Source organism: Hemicordylus capensis, chromosome 1, assembly GCF_027244095.1.
Source record: "Hemicordylus capensis ecotype Gifberg chromosome 1, rHemCap1.1.pri, whole genome shotgun sequence".
In the NCBI taxonomy this organism is placed as follows: domain Eukaryota; kingdom Metazoa; phylum Chordata; class Lepidosauria; order Squamata; family Cordylidae; genus Hemicordylus; species Hemicordylus capensis.
In genome coordinates, this window is record NC_069657.1 from 428,929,102 (window position 1) to 428,953,539 (window position 24,438).

Genomic DNA, 24,438 nt, shown 5'->3' on the forward strand with positions numbered 1-24,438 from the left:
TAGGGTAACAATGAACACATAGTTGCACTCTCTCCATGGGATAATCTTTGGAGGACATTCCTGCCAATTTCCATTCCCATTCCTTTGACAATATTGATTAAATGGGAGCCAGTGTGGTGTAGTGGTTAGAGTGTTGGACTAGGACCGGGGAGACCTGAGTTCAAATCCCTATTCAGCCATGAAACTCACTGGGTGACTCTGTATCTCTCAGCCAAACCTACCTCACAGGGTTGTTGTGAGGGTAACTATAATGTTACCCTCACAACATGTACACTGCTCTGGGATCCCTAGAGGAAGAGCGGTACATAAATGTTATAGCAATTTTTGTGTTTTTTAAAATGTTTAAAAGCCTTTATAGCACCACTGCAAATTTGGCCACTGTGGGCCTAATGGTCAGGACAATAAAATCATGATAACCCATTGAAAGCTGAAAGCATGGCAGTGCTATCACCTGTTTCCCATCTCTAGGGGTTTGAACCTTGTCAGAAATCACAATGAGCATCCCCCCCAGATGGTACCAATCACCCCAGCTGATCCATATACTAATCAGACTGGGTGCCTGTGTGGATGGCATGAAGCACTGTCATCAGCTTGGGCTGTACTGAGTGCAATATCTCCTGGACAGAGAGAGCTTGTGCCTAAATTACAATTATTGTATGGTGCTCTGTGTTTGAAGATTACTTGGAAACTTAAGTTGCTTTAAAATATGAAAGCCAATCTACTCAGGCATGCAGGTCAGTTGGGACACATCTGGCCAGTTTTGAAACCACTTTGGTGACTCCTCGTGCATTTCCAGGCACTTTTCAAAGTCTTAGGACTTGATAGGTTATTTGACTCAGGACCAAGGTATGCTGAGGACAAATGGCTCCCGTACAAACTTGTTTGCTGGTTACGATCATCTGGATAAGATAGGATCTTCTCTGGATGCCCCATCTATAGAGGTTAGGCAGATGATGATGAAGTATTAGGCATTCTTGGGAATTGTATCACAGCTTTGCTATGCCCTCCCAAGAGTGGTTTGCCTGGCTCCTCCTACGTTTATTGGTTTTAGCCGCACAGAAAGAAAACGGTTTTATTTGCCCATGCATTTTAGAGCAGGGGTTCACAACCTGTGGTATCCCAGATGTTGCTGAACTACAACTCCCATCATCTTCAGCTACAGTTCATTGTGGTTGGGGGTGAAGGGAGCTGTAGTTCAGCAACACCTGGAGTACCCAGGTTGGGAACCCCTGTACAGGAGTACAGGAGAACCTCGTTAATTGCGGGAGTTGCGTTCCTCACTTACCACTGCCAAGTAATGAGACATTATGGCTTTGGGGAAAGGGGGGGTGGGGTAGGTTCCAGGGTGGAGGGGGAAATGGCAGAAAAAAGCGAAAACACTTACTGTGGTGTGCTCTGTGGGGTCTGCGTATGTCCAAGAATCCATGTGCCCAGGGATGCCCTGCAAAGGACAAAATGCTTCCCCAAACTTAGAAATAACAGAAAAAGGTCCAATTCCCCCCCCCCACACACACACCAGAAACGAGCCACAAAATGGCTCCTTTAGACAAAATGGTGGGCAGCAGTGACCTCCATGGTCACTTCCGGCCATCTAGGAGCCGCGGATATGTGGGTTTTAACTCTTTTGTACTCACGCATACTGGAAACGGATGTCTATTAGACACCCCGTAGATAATTACGTCCTCCTATCATTCTTTCTTCCTTTCCTCCTCCTTCTGGTTTGCATTGCTGCTTTTCTGTGGTCTCATAATTTTTTTTTGTTATTTTATTTGATTTCATTAAAAAAAAAATTCTGCAAACCTCCTTGAACTTGTATAATTGAAAGGTAGGATAGAAGTGTTTCAAATAAACAAAATGGCATTCCAAATGACCAGGAAGAACTGCATAGATGCAGTGATCCATAAAATTTCAGACTGATAATTCTAGGAGAATGGATACAGAGGATCATAGCACCTGTATGAATAATTCTCTCTCCTAGATATCTGTCAAACGAAAATGTGATAGTATCAATTATTATCATTGGACTCGTTTACCACAAAATGTTCCATTTCCTTTTACATCTCTTGTTTGAAAAATCTATATGATTGTTTTAATATACCAAGATTGCTCTCTTTCAGTTAGAACCCTGAATAGAATCTAAAACCTCAAGTACAAATCCTTTTTTAATCTAGCATACAACATATATTACAAAACCACTCATAGATCAGCTATTTCATGATAATAAAACCTTCACATATTTTTTTAAAAAGATAAAATCCACTGTAAACAATACGTAAGGAATTCATACAATAAGCCTCATATTTATAGAAGTCCAATCCACTGACTATAATATTGGGAAAGGGTGCAGTAAAAGCGTCCTATGGAGCTCTGGATGAATGAAGTCCGATCCAAAGAAGCTATAAGAAGCACATTTCAGCTATTGATAAGCCTTCTTCTAGTCACTAGGACATTCTATAAAATATAGAAATGCATAAAACTATAAAAACCCCAAACAGGGCTAAAACATACATAAAGTCAATATAAAAACATTCATGCATCCTGGAAAAACCCAACTAAGCAATGTAAAACAGGTTAAGGTTGCCAGGAGGAAGCTGCTGGACAAAAATAAATTGGTGACGTTTTTACTGCATACAGATGCAGTGATGGGGAAAAGCTTTACTTTCTGAACTATTACTTGGTACAAAGCTTAAAACAGGTCCTGACAAATTTTCTTTGGATCTAGCTGAAACTTTTAGGGGTCAGACAACGGAAACTTGACAAAATTACTGACTTAGTGATGGATATCGTGGAGAGGGAGGGTATGTGGGATTCTCTTTATCCTCTTTCCAATACTTAGAACAGAAACAGGCCTACCTGGGGGGAAATAAAGGTTTTATTAAACAACTCTACCTTTGAATATCCTAGTCTACGCATCACAGTATTAAATGGCTAGATTTCTAGGCACCATTGCTTCCTGCTGCCTGGGATTTGTCAAGCCCTATCGTAGCTTGTTCCGAATGCAGCCAGCTACAGTTTGTTGGACCAGGAACAAACTGGGCCTTTTGTGGCATAAATGCAGCCAACACAGCCAATTATCTATCTGCTCTGGAACCATAAGAAAGCACCCTTCTTTCTGTTGTGGCAAAGATAATATTGACATGAACACAAATTGCCGAGTTTGATTTTCACAAGCAGAGACTTTGAAGACAATAAAAGCATTCATGGCATAACGTTCTGAAGTCATAAAATGATAAAGTATATGTAATAGTTAGAAATAAAGTTTTAGTGCACTTAATTTCACCTTGGAAATTAATACCATCAGGAGAGCTTCATATCTAAAACCACATGAAACACATATTAAACCTGACACCATCAAAAGGAATCCACATTTAAAACCTGTTTTCCTTTGACTTCCATACATGTGCAGACCATTTATTTTTGCATGCTTGATGGTAGAGCAGAATAATGACTCAAAGCTTAGTGTGGTTATTTAAAATAACCTATGTTGCCAAAATAACGGCTCAGTATAGAAGTTTTGTTCCACTGAAATACAATGGAAGGAAGCTGGATAACAGGAAGTCTTCATTATATCAGGAGATCCACACTTACTGGTATCAGCTATAGCTTTTAACTGTTCTGCACTATACAGTGTTTGGCAATGATGTTTGAATACTGAACTTTTGTTGTTGTTGCTTTTAACCTCTTGAGACCTCTCCAGTAAGAGGTGAGAATTTAGTGGAAATTGCTTGAATGCAACAGAAAGTGATGTATTGTATTAATGCTAGAACTTTTCATACTATGGGAATTCTGAAATATTTATGGACACCACACCCTCCTCGCCATTTCCTTGCAACTTCCTGACTTCTTTAGCCCCCTTCGAAGCTGCACTACAGTTTATTAGTTTTAGCACACTCTTCAGCTGTCTTTATTTCCTAGGAAAAGTCCCTGTTTTCATTGTCTCTGGGAAATCACTATCTCTAATTTGCTTTGAGGGAATTAAAAAAAAAAGTTTTTACCAGTGTTAGTGCACAAACACATGCGCTGTTGTACTTAAGAGTTTCAGCCACCTCTCTTCCCCACCAGGTCTCTAAAAATTAAATCTCTTGAATGGTATGCAATGCACCCTGTATTTACTGTGCATGCATATTATACATGTTCATGGTTGAAAACAGGGGCGTAGCAAGGTTGAAGTGGGCCCAGAGACAAGATTTTAAAATGGCCCTCCCTCACTGAAGCTCAGCTCATGAAGTAAAGAAATCTTAAATGAGGTTGAATAGTGGTAACAAAAAGCATAGTAAAATTTCACACACACACACACACACACACACACACACACACACACACACATCTCCTATGTGCCACAATAGAACATCATCCTAAATTATTTTTAAAAAGGTTTTGTAAATTGTGGATGATGCAGGTCATTTAATGGTACTAGAGGAAGACATGCTGTTCTGGTAGCTCCAGGTCTTAATGCTCACATCAGTTTTGGAGGATGAATACAACCGAAGGAAACCCGGGCAGTGGGCCCCCAGACAACTGTCTCCCCTTGCCCTTTTATAGGTACACCCCTGGTTGAAAAGAGTCACCGTGTAGTATCCCCTCTGTCTCCCCCAAATCCTGTCACAACAGACAGACAGAGGCTATTTACACACGCTTGTGAAACCGGCTAAGGGAGCCCAGCCCAGTTTTGCATGCACATATGAACCGCCAGAATTGGCCCAACCCTGGCGGTGCCACGGTGGCAAACCTGCCTGTGAAGCCTCCCTCTAAAATGGGGTTCAGAGAACGAGTGCTCTCCCAACCCCCTTTTTTAATCGTCTGCAGCTGTGGCTGCAGGATTGTGAGGAGCCTGGGGAGGAGCCAGTGTGGTTCAGACAGCATAGCTATCCATACAAACCAGAAAATACATTAAGAAGCCAGATGCTTAAAGGGAAGGAGGAAGAGGGAGTGATTGAGCTCTTCAACCACAGTTTGTTGTACCGAATGTGAGATCTGAACTGGGGTGTGTGTGTGTGTGTTTATGGGATCTTGGGCAGCTATCCTTGGTGGGAAAATGCGGATGTGCCAAGTACACAAGAGTGCCCTCTTTCCCCCCATGAAATATTGTTTAGTTGGTTGATCTTCCAGTGATACCATGTAATGCTTGCAGCCTTCGTATATGTCCTGTCAGTAAAAAAAAACTCAAAAGTTGAAAGTTTCAAGCTTATGAGTATCACATAAACTCTGTTCAGATATTATGTTTAATGCATGTACAATCCTTACAGAGTGTATTATTATTATTGTTTACACAGTCAGACAGGTGTTATTGACTGGTTTGTTTTATCCAGACATTGAGTCCTTCCCAAGGACCTGGGATGGCTGAATTTTTATTATTTTAGTAATTAAAATAATAATAATAATAATAATAATAATAATAATAATAATAATAATAATTATTATTATTATTATTCAATTTCTATACTGCCCTTCCAAAAATGACTCAAGGCGGTTTACACAGAGAAATAATAAATAAATAAGATGGCTCCCTGTTCCAAAAGGGCTCACAATCTAAAAAGAAACACAAGATAGACACCAGCAGCAGTCACTGGAGGTACTGTGCTGGGGGTGGAGAGGGCCATTTACTCTCCCCCTGCTCAATAAAGAGAATCGCCATGTTCAAAGGTGCCTCTTTGTCAAGTTAGCAGGGGTTGCTGTACTCTGCATTTGAGCAGGCCTGTACCCAGGTTTGCTTTGAAAATGAACGCATGTACAGTCATTCATACAAAAACAGGACATCTGTACATACATGCTGAACACTGTCTTAATTGGCTTTTCAGCAGGGGAAAAAACAGGATTTCCTCTAACAAGCCTCCATTTGTTGACCTTGCCTCTATGGAGTAGCTTCCCACATAAAGCTGAACAGCTACTATTTGCAAACAAGAGGCCCTTAAAATTTCATTCGCTGTGCAGAAGAACTTTATTATTATTATTATTATTATTAATTTGATTTCTATACCGTCCTTCCTAAAATGGCTCTGGGAGGTTTACACAGAGAAATAATAAATAAATAAGATGGCTCCCTGTCCCCAAAGGGCTCACATTCTAAAAAGAAACAAAAGATAGACACTTCCTAATGCACCGTTGTCTTTGCCACACATTGGAATAAAGCGTGTGTCAATCAATCTGTATCTTAATGGAGCATTCTTGAAGGCAGAGATCCAGAAGGCAGAGGTCTGTAGTGACACTCTGTGGTATTTCCTTGCTGGATGGAAGACGTTTTTGAAATTGGCCCTGCACTATCCTTTTGGGCTCTTCCCAGGTATTGCAAGCACGATGCCCACACCTTAAAAACGCAGTTCCAAATATCGGACTAACTTCTATTTTCCTCTTCTTCACTCAGATTGGCATTGCAGAACCACTGCTCCTGCCGTTTCCCTCTTTGCTTTCCTCCACACAGTGTAGTGCTGAAAAGAAGGCTGTTATTTCTGGAAATATTTTCAGGAGGTTCTGTACAGGGCTTTGTATTTGCTTGTACCCAACAATTAACTGGAAGTGATTGGAGGGGACGGGAGGGTATTATTGTGCGGATGACTGCTGGGTGTTGAATAGTATTTCTACATCTTTGCTTTTCCGAGCTATCAAATATGTAGTAGTAATTTGGATCGCTGCAGGTGGATATGCGAAACATACAATGCTTTATATTGGTCTATATAAAACAAGATAAAGGCACTCCAGTGACTGCAGTGTTCAAACAGCTTGTATTTTTTATCTGGACTGAAGGGTGGTCTAAGAACTGCACCTTGACTGCATGAGACATTGTTCTGTCAAGTGTGTGTACATGTGAAGCAGCCATATACCGAGTTGGGCCACTGGACCATCTATTTCAGTACTGCTGTTCTGATAGGCAGTGGCACTACAGGATTCCAGGCAAGAGATTCCTTTTAACTGGTGATGCCAAGGATTGAACCTGGGACCTCCTGCTTGCAAAGCACGTGCTCTACCACTAAGCTAGGGATATGTGAAACCTTCCATTTTATCCCCCCACCCCCGCCGGATGAAAATTTATATTCAGAAAATCAGTCTACAGGCAGAACCAAAAATTAGTAAGCCCTATTGGAGCATTTTCCTCCTAAAATGATTCTGGAGAAAGATTCCTCCGATATTGGCACCCGATTTGATACCATATTCAATCGTATCGGTATGTTGTCGAATAGGATCGGAGGATGGTGTGGGGGGCTTACCTTAAACAGAGAGCTGGCGTCTGTGCAGAAAGTAGCTGCTTTCTCAGAGCTGCCGCAGTGGTGGTTGCTCCATCTTCATGCCCCAGAATGCACCAGGGCAGGAAGCAATGTCTTTATGTTGTGTCCCTTTCCTAGTGCATTAGTCAGGGGTGGGGGGCAGAATGGCCGTGCTGTGTAATACAGCCATTCCTCCCCCAGTAATGCACCAGGAAAAGGACTCAACGCAATGATGTTGCCTACAGTTCTGGTGCATTTCTAGGGTGTGAAGATGGAGGCAAAGGCGGTGTTTTGAAATGCTACTGCTGCAGCCACTTCCTTTTACAGAAACTGGCTCTTCACTTAAGGTAACCTCGCCCTCATCCAGACCACCTTAAGTGGCGCCGCGAGGAAATGCTTGACTAACAAGCAGAAAGTTGCTGGTGCAAATCCCTGCTGATAGGTTTTCCAGACTATGGGAAACATCTCTATCAGGAAGCAGCGATATAGGAAGATGCTGAAAGGCATCGTCTCATACTGCGCAGGAGGAGGCAATGGTAAACCCCTCCTGTATTCTACCAAAGACAACCACAGGCTCTGTGGGCGCCAGGAGTCGGAATTGACTGGACGGCACACTTTACCTTTACCGCTGCATCAAGCTGGTAACTCATAGCTGGATACGATGCTGACCATCCTCTGCATAGCATGATGTGAGAATGGCTGGGGTTGGGATCAGGCAAATAATCTGGTCCATTTGCAGCCCTAATGGATATATAATTTTTATCAGGATAGGATATTCTGAATGATTTTTTGTTGATTTAATTATCGTAATTGCTTCAATTCTGCCTTTCGAGCTCAAAATGGGCCTGCAAGATAGCTTCCAAGTAATGTTGTTTTCTATCAAATGCACTGATTGGCTTTCTGTTGTTTATGGGGCTGGGTTGTGGCTCAAAAGACCAGACTGTTGCCCATTTTCTGATACTGGTTGAATTGTGGAACATGTTGCTCTATAGTTATCTTATTATATGTCCCACATGGAACTGAAATGACTATTTGGAGACTTGTTGCTCTAAGCGAGACAATTGTTTGTAGTTATGGACACCCATGAATATTTGTTCAATCTCTGCTGGTGACCCTATGAAAAAGGCATTTTCTCATGGTAATCTGCCCATCTCAGCCCCCTCTTAAAAAGTGTGTTAATATGCCCTGAAGCTCTTTCCTTAGGATATATAACAATTAATAAGGTAAGGCAATTTGGGAGAAGAGCTGGTCTTGTGGTAGCAAGCATGAATCGTCCCCTTTGATAAGCAGGGTCCACCCTGGTTTGCATTTGAATGGTAGACTACATGTGAGAACTGTAAAATATTCCCCTTAGGGGGTGGGGCTACTCTGGGAATAGCATCTGCACACTTCTACGCAGTGTCCAAGGTTCCCTCGCTGGCATCTCCAGATAGGGCAGAGAGAGACTCCTGCCTGTAACCTTGGAGAAGTTGCTTCCTGTGTAGACAGTACTGAGCTAGATGGAGCAATGGTCTGACTCCGTATATGGCAGCTTCCTCTGTTTCTATGTTCATATGGACAATCCATGCGAAATGAAAACATATGGGCAATTCCAAGGGTTAAATTCTGATTCCTTTACCAATGTATTGTGCATGCTCCAGACCCTTATCTATAATAGTTAAGGGTTTTGTAAAAAATATAGTCTTATAGTAGGAAAAGTTTTCTTGCCAGTGGATATCTATCTATCTATCTATCTATCTATCTATCTATCTATCTATCTATCTAATATTAGCTTGAGAATTTGATTATGGCCATAATCATTGAAAAGGGGCAACATGCCTGATTCTGTTATCCTTGGAACTGCCTATACAGGTGAATTAGAATATCGGAAAATTAGAATATCGTGCAAAAGTCCATTAATTTCAGTAATGCAAATTAAAAGGTGAAACTGATATATGAGACAGACGCATTACATGCAAAGCGAGATAAGTCAAGCCTTAATTTGTTATAATTGTGATGATCATGGCGTACAGCTCATGAAAACCCCAAATCCACAATCCCAGAAAATTAGAATATTACATGGAACCAAGAAGACAAGGATTGTAGAATAGAACAATATCGGACCTCTGAAAAGTATACAGTGTACTGTGCTTGATTGGCCAGCAAACCCGCCTGACCTGACCCCATAGAGAATCTATGGGGCATTGCCAAGAGAAGGATGAGAGACAAGAGACCAAACAATGCAGAATTGGTGAAGGCCGCTAATGAAGCATCCTGGTCTTCCATAACACCTCATCAGTGCCACAGGCTGATAGCATCCATGCCATGCCGCATTGAGGCAGTAATTGCTGCAAAAGGGGCCGAAACCAAGTACTGAATACATATGCATGCTTATACTTTTCAGAGGTCCAATATTGTTCTATTCTTCAATCCTTGTCTTCTTGGTTCCATGTAATATTCTAATTTTCTGAGATTGTGGATTTGGGGTTTTCATGAGCTGTACGCCATGATCATCACAATTATAACAAATTAAGGCTTGACTTATCTCGCTTTGCATGTAATGCGTCTGTCTCATATATCAGTTTCACCTTTTAATTTGCATTACTGAAATTAATGGACTTTTGCACGATATTCTAATTTTCCGAGTTTCACCTGTATGTAGCTGCCTTATACTGAGAGATATTTCCTCCAACTAATCCACTGTTGTCTGCTCTAGCTGGTAGCAGCTCTCTGCGGTTCCAGACTAAAAGGGATCTTTCCCAGCCCTGCTTGGAGATGCCAGAGATTCAACCTTGAACCCTTTGGCATCTAACTCCAAGCTAGGGCCCGTTTCCAAAGGCGAGAGGGTTTCTGTGTCCCTTTCCTTCTGATGTGTTGTGCTGCTCTATAAACAGCTATTGTGTGCAGGCCACCTCCACAGAAAGACCACCTGGAGGCTCTAAAAGCCACAGCTGTTACAGCACTGGTTCTGCAAATGAGATTACATCATTGGAAAAGTCCTTTTAGGGAGTCGCTTTGCATTATTGATTTCCCGAATAACGTGCCTTTTGAGCTCTCTCCTTTTCTTCTCAGCAATTGACTTCGCCTTCTCTGTTCCCCTTCCTTTTATTTTTGCTACCTGGGAATTATTTGATATCCAGCACAAGACTCGTTGCTTTACTAAGTAAACACCACCACTTTCTGTCTCTTTCTGAATCATGAATTTGTAAGGAAAAGGGCTTAGGATTTCACGTATAATGGCCATATCGTCCATAAAATTGGCCATGTACTCCATAAAAGCTGCTAATTTAATGTGGACTGATTCCAGAAAAATAGCTATGTTAGGGTTTCTTTCAAAAAACATGCCCAGTGCCATCGGAGCCAGTTAGAACATAAGAACAGGAACATAGGAAACTGTCTTATACTAAGGCTATTCCCACGAGCACTGGAAAGTGGGCTGAGGGAGCTTAGCCCACTTTCCAGTGCTCATGGAGACCACCGGGCCAGCCCGCTGCCCCCAAGGTGGCTAGCCCGCCTAAAACACCCTCCCCTTAAATGAGGTTAATGGAGTGGGCATGCTTTGTCTTGTTGACCCCCGGCCGGGAGGCTACAAGCAGCCTTCCGGGCTCGGGGGTCTCTCCAGGATGCCCCCCGCACCTGTGCTGGGCATTCTGGGACTTCCATGGGCCATACAGCTCCCATCTCCTTAGCGCCCGCCAGCTCTGTGATGGAGCCGGCAGTCATGTGGGCAGCCGATCCAGCCTCCCAGGGCTCTGCTGCCAATCATCTGCGGGGAGAGTGGGCTAAGCCTGCTCTCTCCACAGACCTCATTGAGGTGCTTCACAGACCACTGGTCCATCTCATTCAGTAAGGTGTGAACCCTTCCTGCTGGAAAGTGTGTGTGTGTGTGTGTGTGTCCTGGTCTTCTCCTCCATGTGTGCCTTTGTCTCCCTCCCCCATATGGGCTCTAATAATGTAATCATCGTATGTTTTTCTGCCGCCTCTACACATCATCAGATGCCACCCGTTTGGTGGGGATAGGAACATAGGAAGCTGCCTTATACTGAGTCAGACCATTAGTCCCTCCAGCTTAGTATTGTCTACACTGACTGGCAGTGGCTTCTGCAAAGTTTCAGGCCGGAGTATTTCCCAGCCCTACCTGGAGATGTGAGAGATTGAATCAGACACCTTCTGCATGCAAAACAGATGCTCTAGCACTGAGCTATGGCCCCATCCCCTTAGGGAAATTTCTTACAGCAGACAGTGCTCATACATAGTCATGAAACCAAGGCAAAGCCTACTAGCAAAGGGGACGATTCATGCAAGACCGACTACTGCAAGACCGGCACAGCGTGGAAATGACTTGCCTAGGGAGCAAGTGGTTGCTGGTTCGAATCCCGCTGGTATGTTTCCCAGACTAGGGGAAACACCTATATCGGGCAGCAGCGATATAGGAAGGTGCTGAAAGGCATCATCTCAGACTGTGCGGGAGAAGGCAGTGGTAAATCACTGCTATATTCCACCAAAGAAAACCACATGGCTCTGTGGTCGCCAGGAGTTGACACTGACAAAAGGGCACAATTTTCCTTTACTTTACTGCAAGACCGGCTCTCCACTTCACATGTACAGTGCAAGGATGTCAGGACATAGGAACATAGGAAGCTGCCATATACTGAGTCAGACCATTGGTCCATCTAGCTCAGTATTGTCTTCACAGACTGGCAGTGGCTTCTCCAAGGCTGCAGGCAGGAATCTCTCTCAGCCCTATCTTGGAGAAGCCAGGGAGGGAACTTGGAACTTTCTGCTCTTCCCAGAGCGGCTCCATCCTCTGAGGGGAATATCTTGCAGTGCTCACGCTTCTAGTCTCCCATTCAGATGCAACCAGGGCAGACCCTGCTTAGCTATAGGGACAAGTCATGATTGCTACCACGGAGTATGATTTCTTTTAAAATTTTCAGTTTAGTGATAACCCAAAGGCAGCTAACATAAAACTGTAAAAAACACAATTACAATTCACAATATTATACATAATAAAAGCATAAATCATTCAGCTAGATCATAAAGCCAGATCATAAAGCCAGGACAGGGGGCAATAAAATACCAGCACAGCATTGAAAGTATAATCTACAGTAAGTTTCTCCAGTTAACTCTTAAAAGGCTGGCAGAAGAGGGAAGATTTTAACGTCTTCTTGAAGGCTGATAGGGAGCGAGCATCAAGGAACCTCTGTGGAAGGCAGTCCCACAGCCACCAAAAGTATGTTTAGTACATGTTTAGTACATGTTACGGAGGAGGAAAATTCAACATGGAGCCTTTGGTTTTGCTGGCAGCCTCATGCTTCTTGTCAAGTAGCAATCTACTGATAGAAGTCCCTCATTGATAAGAAAATCAGCCTGAACTCATAGGGCTGGTTCACACAGCCGCAGGAATGTGGGCTCCACAAGGAATCCCTGGAGAACCTGCTAACCCTTGGAGAAACTGCTGCCAGTCTGTGTAGACAATACTGAGCTAGATGGACCTATGGTCTGACTCATTATATGGCAACTTCCTATGTTCCTTTGTGTGTGGGGGGGGGGTTGAGTTCACATAACATGCTCTGCGGGAGTGTACACACTTTGGGCATATTTATTTATTTTTCAAATGTGTAGACCACCCCAAACTTCCATCTCTGGGGCATCTCCACATTTGAATTTTGATTTCCCATGGAGTCCACGTTCCCACGATCATGTGAACCAGCCCATAAGATTGGCTCCTAAGATCACATTTTTGTTTTAAAATTTAAATTGTTGAAATGTTTTAACTTCTACTGTATCACTTATTTTGTTTTAACAAATGTTTTAAGTTTTCTGTTATTTATTGTAAGTAATGTTTTAACTTTTTCTGTTTGTTTGCTTTGTTGTAAACTGCCCAGAGACGTGAGTTTTGGGCGGTATAAAAATATGATAGATAGATAGATAGATAGATAGATAGATAGATAGATAGATAGATAGATAATAAAATAACTAAATTACAGGAACAGAAGTTGTCCCATTTTGCAAGAGGGAAAAGGCCAATTTTTGCTGACTTCTCTCCCTCATCAGCCCCCAGAAGCCCTTGAAAATCTGCTCCGGAGTGCTGGGTAAATCTCAGGAATGTATTTTCAGGGGCCACAAGGGGCTACAAAGGGAAGAGGAATCTGCCAAATTTGCCCCATCTCCCTTGCATAATGGAACTGTTGGAAATTATCTGTGGTGAGAGAATCCCTTTTCTCATTATAGCAGAGTGCACAGAGGCACAACACAGCGGATTAGTTAAGCATGCGTGTGTGCTGAGAGTAAAGTAACTTGGAGCCAATTCATAGTTTCAAATCAATATAGAAGTTATTTATTAAGGAACTCCATTCTAGATAGGAAAGTGAGGAGTTAGGATCTCTAATCTATCTATCTAGCTGGATGCAGATGGATTCTGCATCCTCTCTGCACATATGGTGCAGGGAGAGAGGCTTGCCATGTTGCAAGGTAGGAGGCCAGGTAGGAAGAGAGAGAGGGGAAGGAAGTCCCTGAGATTAGCAATCTACACATCAAAGGGATAGCATCAGAGCAGTGGATAAGGGATGACAAATGTCTTGACCCTCTAGCCCTCTGACTTACTAGTCTGTCCTCCACTGTCTGAGACAAAGAGACAGCGCAAAGTCCTTTAACTTCCAACAGGAAATTCAGCCATTGGCACAAGTTTATTTATTTATTTTATTTATTATTACATTTATATCCCGCTCTTCCTCCAAGGAGCCCAGAGCGGTGTACTACATACTTGAGTTTCTCTTTCACAACAACCCTGTGAAGTAGGCTAGGCTGAGAGAGAAGTGACTGGCCCAGAGTCACCCAGCTAGTATCATGGCTAAATGGATCCAGCCATTGCTTAGGATCCAGCTCCAACATTCTTTCTCCACATTTGAAGGAGCAGATTAAAATTAATTCCCCCCTTTTTAATTTAAACCGTGGTTAGAGTTTAGCAAATGCAAGAGTACTATTTTAACCTGCTTAGAGGCAGAATAAATAAGCAGACTTCTGCCTAGAATGTAAAATCCAGTTTTATGTGCCGGACTGTCAGAAAGCGAACCTTAATTCAGGGCTGGGGCAATTTTGTAGGAATTGATTATGCTCCAGGAGAGCCAGCTTTGTATGTAATTTTGTCAGGTTTTATATCTCTAGCAATTGTTTATCAATTAACATGATAAAGTCTTGAGACATGAGCCAAAGCTGTTAGGAAATGACTCACGGTCCTGCTGAACGGCTTGGCTTGGAATCTGAAAATGGATGATCTTCACCTTAAAAATTAAAATAAAAGAATGTGGGACCAACCATAGACAGAGATTAATGAAGCCCATTGGCAGCTGAAGACCTCTGTGCACCTGAGGGACCAAATGCCACCCCTCCTTTCACAGGCCCTCCCCCACTTTTTAAAGCAGGGGGCAGGAAGCCATCTTGCTGCCTTGCTGGTACCTCAGTAATCTGCTGCCTGGCTTCATGTAAGGGCTGAAGTCTTTTTCTCACCTGCCTTCCACACGTGTAGGAACATAGGAAGCTGCCATATACTGAGTCAGACCATTGGTCTATCTAGCTCAGTATTGGTTTCACAGATGGGCAGCGGCTTCTCCAAGGTTGCAGGCAGAAGTCTCCCTCAGTCCTATCTTGGAGAGGCCAGGGAGGGAACTTGGAACCTTCTGCTCTTCCCAGAGCGGTTCCGCCCCCTGAGGGGAATATCTTCCAGTGCTCACACTTCTAGTCTCCCATTCCTATGCAACCAGGGTGGACCCTGCTTAGCTACGGGAACAAGTCATGCTTGCTACCATAAGACCAGCTCTCCTCTCCTTACTGACTGAGCACTGGAGGGAAAAGAGGATTGCATGGCTGGCTCCACCCTCAATCAACCCTTGGACTAGCCAGATGACATCTGCAGAATGCAGGTGCAAAATTGTCAGTCTGAATTTATATTTATCTATGGAATTCTTTGCCATGGGATGTGGTGATGGCCACTAGCTTGGATGACTTTAAAAGAGGCTTAGACAGATTCATGGTGGACAGGTCTATCCATGGCTACTACTCCGATAGCTGTGGGCCATCTCCAGCCTCAGAGGCACAATGCCTCTCAATACCAGTTGCAGGGGAACAACAGCAGGGGAGAGGGCATGCACATACAGGTGAAACTCGGAAAATTAGAATATCGTGCAAAAGTCCATTAATTTCAGTAATGCAAATTAAAAGGTGAAACTGATATATGAGACAGACGCATTACATGCAAAGCGAGATAAGTCAAGCCTTAATTTGTTATAATTGTGATGATCATGGCGTACAGCTCATGAAAACCCCAAATCCACAATCCCAGAAAATTAGAATATTACATGGAACCAAGAAGACAAGGATTGTAGAATAGAACAATATTGGACCTCTGAAAAGTATAAGCATGCATATGTATTCAGTACTTGGTTTGGGCCCCTTCTGCAGCAATTACTGCCTCAATGCAGCGTGGCATGGATGCTATCAGCCTGTGGCACTGATGAGGTGTTATGGAAGACCAGGATGCTTCATTAGCGGCTTTCAGCTCTTCTGCATTGTTTGGTCTCATGTCTCTCATCCTCCTCTTGGCAATGCCCCATAGATTCTCTATGGGGTCAGGTCAGGCGGGTTTGCTGGCCAATCAAGCACAGTACACTGTATACTTTTCGGAGGTCCGATATTGTTCTATTCTACAATCCTTGTCTTCTTGGTTCCATGTAATATTCTAATTTTCTGAGATTGTGGATTTGGGGTTTTCATGAGCTGTGCGCCATGATCATCACAATTATAACAAATTAAGGCTTGACTTATCTCGCTTTGCATGTAATGCGTCTGTCTCATATATCAGTTTCACCTTTTAATTTGTATTACTGAAATTAATGGACTTTTGCACAACATTCTAATTTTCCGAGTTTCACCTGTACGTCTTGCCTGTGGGCTCCCCAAAGGCATCTGGTGGGCCACCGTGTGAAACAGGATGCTGGACTAGATGGGCCTTGTGCCTTACCCAACAGGGCTGTTCTTATGTTCTTATGTAATGTTCTGCTGTAGAACAGGGTTCCTTAAGCTTGGGCCCCCAGATATTGTTGGACTACAACTCCCAACATCTTCAGCCACAAAGACCATGTCTGGTGATGATGGGAATTGTAGTTCAACAACATCTGGGGGCCCAAGCTTAAGAAACCCTGCTGTAGAACAATGTCTCTATAAAACAATGTCTTTGTGTGTAACAGGCTTGCATATAAAGAAGGAGGGTTCAACACAGCCTTCTCCCTATCTTGGTTTTTAAAGAAATATATTCAGGGAGTTTTGTCATTGTGAAGGATTTATTTATTTTATTATATTTGTAGCTCACCTTCCTTCCACCATGATAATCAAGGTAGCAAAAATTGAGTCCCCAGCTGTGATTATAATAGGAGCATAGGAAGCTGCCATATGCTGAGTCAGACCATAGGTCCATCTAGCTCAGTATTGTCTACAAAGACTGGCAGCAGCTCTCCAAGGTTGCAGGCAGGAGTCTGTCTTGGAGATTCCAGGGAGGGAACTTGGAACCTTCTATGATGATGATGATTGATGATGATGATGATGGAGGAGGAGGAGGAGGAGGAGGAGGAGGCGGCTCTGACCACAGAGTGTGTTGGTACACGGGGGCATGGATAGTTGGCGTGCTTCTGATTGTCTCTCTGACCCGGATTCAGGTTGAATGTCTGAAAAGTGGTTGGCATGACTTTATTTCATATGACAATTGCTCCTCCTCCTCTACTACTACTACTTAGCAAGTTTCAACCAAAGTTCTCAAAGCGGTTTACATAGAAAAACAAATAATTGATGAATAAGATGGTTGGTTCCCTGTCTCCAGAAGGCTCACTGTTGGAAAAGGAACATAAGGCAGCCACCAGCAGCAGCTCCTGGAGGGATGCTGTGGTTGGGCTGGAAAGGGACAGTTCTCCCGCTGCTAACTATAAGAGCATCACTGCTTATCCTACTCCTTTGGCCACTTAGCAGAGTAGTCACTCATCCAGGCGCTGACCACACCTAGACTCACTCTATCATGAACAATATTAAAATATGTTAAACAAATAAAATAAAATAAATAGCTTGTGTCATCTAACCATGGCTCATTGAGGAAGTCAAATAGCAGCCTGAAATGGCAGCCGCCTCCGCCCCCATGGCACCATTTGATCCTACTTGTTATTAGAGGTGTATACAAACTGCATTTCAAACTGCGGTTTGGGTACCTTTTGGGAGCAGGGACCAGGAACTTTAAGAAAGAGGAGAGCAGGTCCTTACCTGCTTTCCACTACTCCATGCAGCTTCCTGTTGGGGCAGCACGCATCCCAAGTACCCCCGCGTGGTGCCAGTGTGCACATTTTGTCTGCACATGTGCGGGTGCCATTTGCTTGGTCAGCATGGTGTGACCACCCTGGTGTGACCGCCATGTGCATGCCGGCGCCATGTGGGGCTACTTGGGACATGCATCACCCCAGTAGGAAGCTGTATTGGATGGCGGAAAGCACTTAAGGACCTGCTCTCCTCTTTCTTCAAGTTCCTGGTCCCCGCTCCCAAAAAGTGCTCGAACAATGGTTCATTCGCTTATATAAACCGGCTAGCCCCCTTCTTCTGCCCCCGGGACAGGCACTCTTTTTAGGCTGTTTATGCAGATTCTTGACGCACACTGGTCTGACCTGTAGCATGATCCTTCCTTCCCTAGAGTGGAGTCTGACAAGAGACTGCGAAGGCATGATGAGCCTCCCAGTCAGTTCCCAAGGAGTGCCTTGAGCAAGTCAGCAAGAGAATGAATAAACAGTGAGCAAAAAATTAAAGGGAATCTAAGACTCCTTGGCACGAGTACCGATACGAAGCTTATGAACGGACTCAAAGCACTTAGAAGGAGATGGAAAGGGTTATTCTGGAGAGCTGTGAACATAGGGCATTAGCTGTGCCATCCCGTGGATCCTTCAGATGTAAATTCTGTTGAGTTTGGTGAGGATTATTTTTATTTATATTATTTGTTGTTACATTTCTGTATCGCCTTCCATTAGAACGATCTCAAGGCGGGATTGCTGAGTGCTGCTTTGGATGACAGCCATACAGTCCCGTCCAATTATTCCCACTTTTAAAATACAGGTTAAATACAGGTTATAACTGTATGTATCAAAAAAGGAAGCGGACTCTGAGTTTAAGATGACACCCGCCCCCAGCCCCCAAATGTCTAACATCAAAGAACTTGAGGGGAAAACCATTCTTGGATTCAGGTAAATAGGGTATGTTGTAAGAGTTGAAGTCCCAAAGATGTGCTGTCTGCTAATGGGTTTTGTGAGCAGGCATGGAGCCAGCCAAATGGTGGCCTGTGTCCAGCCCTGCCCGGCAGCCCCTCTAGTGACGTCCCGTGTGTGTGATGTCACTTGCACAGGGGCGTGACTTGGGCTCCGGAGAGCCCTGAGCGAGCTCTCCCCTGTCCATTTCAGGCAGCACTTGCTGCCTGACAGCATTTATTTCTCTTTCTCTCCCTTGCTGGAGGGACTTCCAGTGACTGTTGCTGGTGTCTCTCTTATGTTTCTTTTTAGATTGTGAGCCCTTTGGGGACAGGGAGCCATCTTATTTATTTATCATTTCTCTATGTAAACGGCCCTGATCCATTTTTGGAAGGGTGGTATAGAAATCAAATGAATGAATGAATGATTGGCAGCACACACTTCATTCCCAGGGGACAGGAGACTGTAAACTAGTGGTTCTTAATGTTGGGGTCTGCCAGATCTTGCTGAATTGCAACTCCCAGCATCCCCAGCCACCTTTTATTGTGGCCAGGGATGCTGGGACTCAGAGTATTAGTTCAGCAAGATCTGGCGGACCTCAGGTTAAAAACCACTGGTGTAAACCAACAACTGCTAAGATTTACTTGAAGGGAGGCAGCACGTGTGTTCAATGCTTCTTGATCCCAGTCTATATGACCTCCAATGACTTCACCAAGGAAAGACCCTTTCTTGTGAAGGCTTCCTTGAAGACTCTTTCTTAGCTTTACTACCTGATTTTCTTATTCTTAACTAGTCTGTATGCAAAATCTCCCCCCACTACCCCCACTATTTATTTTCACTGTTTCCCCCAATAGCCTTGCGTTATTCCCACCATTTTTTAAATTTATTGTGTGTGTTTTTTAATGGCCACCACGCATGCTCAAATGACCTCTGCGAGGCCCTGGGCCATGCCAAGCCTTGCAGAGGCCATTTGAGCATACGCGGCAGCAAGCAAAATGGCCACCACGCCGATTTACGGAAGCCCAAATGGGCCTAAAAGGAAGGTTTTATGGGCTGCGGCAGTAATAAATGAGGCTGGCAGAGAAGGGAGACCTTCATGGGCCCCCACCAGCAGCCTTTAGGAAGCCCCCTGAAGGGGCTAATGGTACTAAAAAAAATATTTATTTTTTTTTTTAAATCCATGAACCACCCCCTCTTGGGAACTGACCGAATCGAGGGGGGATTCGATGGGGACTGGACCGAACTGGCCTGGTCAGGTTCAAGTGCAGCTTGCACTCAAACCGAACCGGGCTAGCTGGTCTCGCACACATCTCTAATCATGAGTGTGTGAAGGAGGGTGTCTGCTTTCTTTTCTGATAGGGCTCCATTGCCTTTTAACAGCTGTGTGACATATGGGAATTAAACAGGTCAAGTTCTCCTTTCACTGCATGCATATGCTTAGGAAACATTTGCTGTTTAAAGAAGAGAGTCTGTGTTAAAAAGTGTGACAGCTCTGAGATGGGAATCCATACTGAGGCACAGTTAGTCTTGGGGTTGTTGCCTTCTTGGTCCGCCTTACTTCTCTGCCTTTAGGTGCATTTTTCTCAATCTTGTACCAGATAAATGAATCATTTGCTGTTTCTAGGGTTGCAGGCTTTTTTGCTGGCAGGACTCAAGGTATTCCGGCTGATACCTTGAAATTGATAGGACTTTTCTGTTGCAGGAAAGGTTCTGCATGCTAAACTTCTGCATGTTGGCCATTGAATAGAGGGGCACAAGCCCTATTCATTCATTCATTCATTCATTCTCTCTCTCTCTCTCTCACACACACACACACACACTGCTGTTTTTTCATGCAACTATAATCTGTGTTGAGCTTATTAGTGTCATAGTTTTAGCAAAGATTGTTTCATTGGTAAAAGATGGATCATACAGTGGGTTATGCCACTTACCTAGTTTTCTTCTCTGAGGAGAAATAGGTGGATAATCCTATTAGGATTCTGCACCATCTCTTCAAATGATGATGGAAAAAAGTTACAGTTGCTAACTTTTTTCTCTATAGCGCTACAGTGCCTTTTAAGCCAAGTCTTGACAAAGCCCAGGTGCCAGGGAGCCATGGTGCCAAATATTTAACTGTGGGTCCTAGACTGGGATTTTCAGAGGCAGAGTTATTTAATAAGACATGTTATATGTCCAAGGCAGCCCTGTTTCTGTTCTGTTTATTGGGAAGGGGATTAAGAGAATCCCACTTACCCTCCCCCTCCATAGTGTCCATCAGTGTCAGTAATTTTGTCAAGTTTCTGTTGTCTGGCTCCTAAATGTTCCAGCTAGATCCAAGGAAAATTTGTCAAGACCTGTTTTAAGCTTTACACCAAGTGGTCATTCAGAAAGTGAAGCTTTTCCCCATCACTGCATCTGTATGTAGTAAAAGCTTCACCTGTTTATTTTTGTCTCAAGCTGCCAGCTTCCTCCTGGCAACCCTTATCCTGTTTTACATGGCTTAGTTCAGTTGGGTTTTTCCAGGGTGCATGAAGACCAAGGGTTGGTGGGCTAATGCTAACACCCATTATGGGTGCCAGTAAATATGACAGGGTAACTCCTCTCCTACAGTCATTGCACTGGTTGCCTATTCGCTACCGAGTTCAATTTAAGGTCCTGGTTTTGACCTTCAAAGCCTTGTGGGGTTTGGCACCTGTCTACCTACAGACCCGCCTCTCCCATCCAGTTACATCCCATCCGGTCAGATCTGCTCAGATGGCCCTTTTGTCGGTCCCCGATTTCCGAGAGGTTCGGGGTGCTAGGACCCGTGAAAGGGCCTTCTCGGTTGCTGCCCCACTTCTCTGGAATTCCCTTCCCATGAAGATTCGTTTAGCTCCTTCCTTGTTGATTTTTTAATCTTTATTGAAGACGTTTCTTTTTCGCCAGGCTTTTACCCTGTAGTTTACCTATTTGCTTCCCCCCCCCTTTCTTTTTTGATAGTTACTTTAGTTTTATTTAGAATGTAATTTTAATGCTGTCTTGTTTTGCATGTTTTTGTGCACCGCCCAGAGTCTTCGGAGTGGGCGGTATAGCAAATGTTTCAAATAAATAAATAAATAAATAAATAAATAAAGGTGCAGTGCCATGGGAAATCTCCAGTTTCAACCCAGTTCCAAATGGGAGGGGGGACATTAAAATTATATGCAAAATGGATTTCCCCCCTTTTTTCTAGTTATAATAATCATGAGTGGGTGACAACAACAGTTCATTTTAAAGTGAATAGCAGCATAATGGTCTGAGTGGGAACAGTTCAGTATAACGTGTAGAAGACCTCCCCCTCTTCTTTTATTGGAGGCAGCAACGAGCATCAACTCAATAGGTTATTATGGCTGCACAGAGATTTCCACTTAAAACAGGATGAATCACCCTTCGTTTCACACTTGAACAGCTTAATTGAGTCTCTAAATTTGGCGCAGTAATTCTTCATGGAATAATTGTGTTTTCTATCTAATATATTTAGTAAAATGTTTACTGCAATTTCTGTGTGCATGCAGAATAGACATTGGGATAAGATCACCTCTTTCAGAGTAAAACAGTTTATTCTCCAATTGTTGGAGTTGAACTAAACAGCTATTGTTCCTGTACACTGCTAATTTAATGATTAGGCTGTGTGTACTTTCTTCCTGCTTGAAAAGTAATTTTAATACTGTCGTTTTTTCCAGGAAATGATGCCCTTGGAAATGCTCTTTTTGATGTCTTTTTAAAATCAGTGTGCTCGAATTGCTATGTAAGATTCTATACCAGTATCTTATACTATGCTCTGTCAATGGCATCTGATGCCTTATCATTTGAGTAAGTTGTGTAGAAATGAAAATGATAAAAGTAGGGAATGTACACAAACCAAAGCTGACACTTTGATTTTGAGGATTAGATTGTCTATACAGTTGGGTGAGTGATAGATTATCCTTTCCTCTTGTGTCCACTAAAGGTTTTATTTGACAATTCAGATTGTATAGTTCAGAAAGAACTCTCTGGCTCAATCTGGGATTTATTAACAGCAGCAAAGATTTTAATTGTAAAGAAATAGTGTGATTCTACTTTTCCCTCATTGAAAGAATAGTGAGCGAAGATTCACTGCCTGAATTATCAAACCAAATATGTTTGATAATTCATATTTGAAAGCTGCCTGAATTATCAAACCAAATATGTTTGTCTTTAAACAGTGGGCAACAGATTTGGGGGAATAAAATGGTCCGACTTTATGAAAGCTAGATATAATTTGCATATTATTATATATGACCTTTTAATTATCCCTGTTAAGAGATTTAATTAACTTTGAGTTTCATTGCATAATAATCAATGCTATTAGTGGTTGTTGCCTTACTGCCACTGCTGATTAGGAGTTTTGTTATTTCAAATAATACAGTATACACAAAAAGGCTGTTTGTGAAATAACAGTGTTACAAAATAATTATCCTGCCTATCAGAAAGAAAAAAACAATAATGAGATGAATTTATAACCCTGTTGTCTAGTCCTATATGTTGATATATAAAAAAAAACCCTGCCCTTCAGCACATCAGTGTTTCTAGGGAAGCTCACAAAATTAAGTTAAACAGAGCAAGCAGATAAAAACACAGGAGATAAAAACCAGTTTAAGAGTGGTTTAAAAAGCCTGAGAAATTCTTTTTAAAAATATTTTTTTTGCCTGGTTCTGGAATGACATTCAAATGGCTGCTAGGTGAGCCTCTGTAGGGAGAGCGTTCCATGAGAAGGCCTTGCCATTGTCCTCTTCACTTCAGAAAGTGGAAGGGAGGAGCTTCTGAAATAGGCCTTGGCATCCAGGCAGGCTGATCCTGAATGGAATCATCATCATCATCATCAATCATCATCATCCATCATCATCATCATCATCCCCAGCCCCAGCCACAGTGGCCAAGAGTCAGAAATGGTGCGAGTTGTAGTCCAATATCTGCAGGAGGGCCAAAGGTGTACGGCCCTGGTGCACAGTGTACCTAGGTGCAGATCTGTAAGCAGGTAGTTAATGTATTCACCTGTTATCTTGAATGCAGGTAGAGTACTGCACTTGCTATCTGTATCCTGAATTTCAGGGGACCTGTACCCAGGTTCACCTTTAACATGGTCATGGGTACAAGTATTGTGTGTACAGACAGCTGCACACAGGCTAGCCATGCCGAGGTCATTCACACAACCAAAAACTCTGTTTTACCTGGGTTTGGGAGCTGTGTGTGCTCCTAATTGTTGGTTGTGTGGAAGCAAGGTAAGAGGAAAATCTGGGTAGAAGTGATTGTGTGCAAACAGGGTAGGAGAAAAAGCTGCCTAGGTTTTCCTCCTACCCTGCTTCCACACAATCATTCACTTTTACCAGGTTTTCCTCCTACCTTACTTCCACACAACTGAAAATTGGGAGCACACACAGCTCCCAAACTCGGGATAGAACACAGTTTTTGACTGTGTGAATGACCTCATCTGAATAAGGCTCATATTATAATATATGTTGGGCTGCCGCCACGAAGGGCAGCCCCACATTGAATTCTTCTCTCCCCCCTCTTTCCATCGTGTGTAGTACAACTTACCATGTGAATAGATGCCTTTCTGTCAGTTTTTCCATATTTTCCTCCACATATTTTGTTTGCTACTGACAGGGCGAGGGAAACATTTCCCTAATGGCATCAAGATGTGGGATGGATTTTGTATTACGCAATATAATATAGGAACTGCCACAGAGGATATATATATGCTCCACAAGAGAGCTGTACTGTGTGAGAAGTACGTTTGAATTATCTGTGAGAAGTATGGATCCAATAGCTTCAGTGTGCCTGTAGGGTCATTGCGGCTTTCTCAACATGTAAGGCTTTTCCATGCTCTGATTTTAACAGGGGAGCAGTCTGTGCATGCAGTGGGGAACCCCAATGGTCACACTGAGTAATTCTTTTTCTAGAATAGAACAGACCAATGTGTACACAACTTTGGATCTTGTCCTTAATAAATTCTAGAACATAACATGGAAGCCGCA

General features: G+C 43.1%; 1 protein-coding gene and 1 long non-coding RNA gene across 3 annotated transcripts in view; one reads left to right on the top strand and one right to left on the bottom strand.

The window, feature by feature from the left end:
- The window catches only part of PRKCE (protein kinase C epsilon), a 518,891-nt gene that overhangs the window by 124,462 nt on the left and 369,991 nt on the right, over positions 1 to 24,438 (top strand). The gene's annotated exons all lie outside the window — the stretch shown is intronic.
- LOC128352005 (uncharacterized) overlaps positions 2,267 to 24,438 on the bottom strand; it is a 32,392-nt gene continuing 10,220 nt past the window's right edge. The window contains exons 2-3 of the long non-coding RNA XR_008320170.1: positions 7,820 to 7,940; positions 2,267 to 2,451 (exon numbers count right to left, since the gene is read on the bottom strand). This is a non-coding gene — a long non-coding RNA (uncharacterized LOC128352005). The remainder of the gene's footprint in view (positions 2,452 to 7,819; positions 7,941 to 24,438) is intronic.